The 2,215-nt window shown below is 54.9% G+C and overlaps 1 protein-coding gene and 2 non-coding genes across 3 annotated transcripts in view; 2 read left to right on the forward strand and 1 right to left on the reverse strand.

The window, feature by feature from the left end:
• The first annotated feature begins 1,440 nt into the window (after positions 1–1,440).
• On the forward strand, positions 1,441–1,513 carry TRNAK-UUU. Its single transcript has one exon. It is a non-coding gene; the product is annotated as a tRNA-Lys (tRNA).
• A 245-nt stretch (positions 1,514–1,758) lies between these two features.
• On the reverse strand, positions 1,759–1,831 carry TRNAK-UUU. Its single transcript has one exon. It is a non-coding gene; the product is annotated as a tRNA-Lys (tRNA).
• Positions 1,832–2,054: 223 nt separating this feature from the next.
• The window catches only part of MDM4 (MDM4, p53 regulator), a 32,532-nt gene continuing 32,371 nt past the window's right edge, over positions 2,055–2,215 (forward strand). Inside the window, exon 1 of the mRNA XM_019513938.1 lies at positions 2,055–2,183. The gene's annotated coding sequence lies outside the window, so the exon portion shown is untranslated. The remainder of the gene's footprint in view (positions 2,184–2,215) is intronic.

A 2,215-nucleotide genomic window follows, 5' to 3' on the forward strand; every position in this document is an offset into this window, starting at 1 on the left:
CCCCCCATCCACACCCCCATCCCCCCACACCCCCACTTGCACCCCCCCACAGCCCCCCCTCTGAAGCAAGTGGAGCTGGCTACTGCTGGGGACAGGCCACAGGACCAGGTCCCCCGCACAGGGCCAAGCGCTTCTCGGCATCACCAACGCCCATTCAAAGCAAGCGAGCCTGGATTTCCCTTGCAACAGTTCATTAAGGCCAAGCACTTGCTAGGCTGTCATTTTCATAGTCAAAACACCGTGCTGACCCAGGTCCCGCCCCAGCAACAAGTTCCAGCCCACCTGATCCTCAGGGGCCCCTGAGGGCCCTGCTACCCTTTCAGATGAAAGCCGATAGAAACCTGCTGTTGAGTTGTAACACACCATCAAGCACTCACTTTAGGGCTGGTCAGCTCTCTTTATAGCTGCAGAGTCCTCTTTATTATGTGATCATTACACTGTACGTGTGGTCTGCCTTACTTTGCAGCCCTGAATTTATTGCATGATCCCCCAGTGAGTTGCGTAATATGTGTAATGTATAGCAGGGGCCTCAGACCCACACTCCCCTAGCTTATAGGGGAGTGCAGAAGTCTGCCCACATAGGCTAATGGGCATTAAAGCACACGTGCCCTATTTTAAAGCATCATTTAAAAACCGCGGGCATTTACACACGTACTTTTTTGTGCTGCTGGCACGTCGGACCAGACTCGATTAATTGAGTCTGCCCTGCGGGTGAGCTGATGTGTACCATGCTGTGATGCTTCCAGTTGTACAAGTGGCAAAATGCGCGTCGGTGTGGAGAAAATGGCAGCAGCGTGCTTTTGAACTAAAACACCTCTAATACGTTTTAGTTCAAAAGCGCGCTGCTGCCATTTTCTGGGCACTGACACACATTTTACTGCTGATACAACCGCAAGCGCCGCAGCACCGGGGGCTTTTCAAAGTGCCCAGTGCTGTGGTACATCCCTGCATAAAAATACCCCATGTGCTTTTGCTAATGTGTATTAAAATAGGTTAATGTGCATTAATCATCATTCAAAAACGCACACACATCTTTACTTAACGTGTGTGAAGGTACACAAATGTGCATTTTCCAAAGGCGGTACTAAATTTAATGCGCATTAAATAAAAGACGTGTAGATGCACCAATAGACACCAGTTTCTTGCTTGCTTCCCAGCACCTGTCCTTTTACCTCCTGCCCTGGACATTCAACCCACTGCAAGGGCCCAGGGGGTGCAAGGAGGGGCAGGACCAGGGTCCTTCATGACAGGGGGCAGAGTCTGGGGTGCACCAGGGGCTTGTCCACACCGAGGAAGGGAGAGTCCAGGGCAGAGGAGGATCAGGGCAGAAACAGGGAGCAGCTGCGAATGCCTCTCCCCTATAGACGAAACCCCAGGCAGGGATGTCCCCGGGCGGGTGCATAGAGCCATGAACCTGGGAGCAACAGCACTATGCAGAGCGCCCGGATAGCTCAGTCGGTAGAGCATCAGACTTTTAATCTGAGGGTCCAGGGTTCAAGTCCCTGTTCGGGCGGGTTACTTTTTCCCGGCGCAATTGAAAGCAGCAGCTTTTTTTTTCTTTCTGCACCCGTCTTTTATATGAGTGCAGGGCCAGGGGGCGCGGGGGCCAGGCGGGGTGCGCTGCAAGGCGAAAGGAGGGGAGAAGACGAAAGGAAAAAATGCAAAAAAAAAATTGTATATAGAGAGAGAGGAAAAATAATGATAGAAAAGAGGAAAATTGTTATGATACAAAGGGAAAAAAAGAGAAAAAGCACGAGCCGCCCGAACAGGGACTTGAACCCTGGACCCTCAGATTAAAAGTCTGATGCTCTACCGACTGAGCTATCCGGGCTCTATACCACACACCGCCCGCCGGGGCCCTAGGCAGTCCGCTGCGCGCCGCCCTTCTGCACAGTCCTCCATGCAGTGAGGCGCTCTCTCCCTGCCTTCTCGATGCTCCGCTGTCCCTTTGCGGGCGCCGTCTCGATGCTCCGCCTCCTCCACCCTGCTTTCCGACGAGTCCTTTCTAGACCTGCCTTCCGGTCTCTTCTATGATCCGGGCGCCTGCGGGAGGACTCCCCGCCGGAAGTGGCCGGCGGCCATGTTGGCCGCGGGGGAAGCGGTGGCCCGGAGCCCCCTAAGATGGAGGAGCGGCGCCCGCCGGGGGTCCGCGGGCCGAGCTGGGGCCATACAGCGGCGCTAGGGTGAGCGGGGACGGCCCGTGTCCCCCCGCACG

The sequence above is a fragment of the Gavialis gangeticus genome, unplaced genomic scaffold (genome assembly GCF_001723915.1).
Source record: "Gavialis gangeticus isolate Ggan-Ray unplaced genomic scaffold, GavGan_comp1, whole genome shotgun sequence".
NCBI lineage: Eukaryota > Metazoa > Chordata > Crocodylia > Gavialidae > Gavialis > Gavialis gangeticus.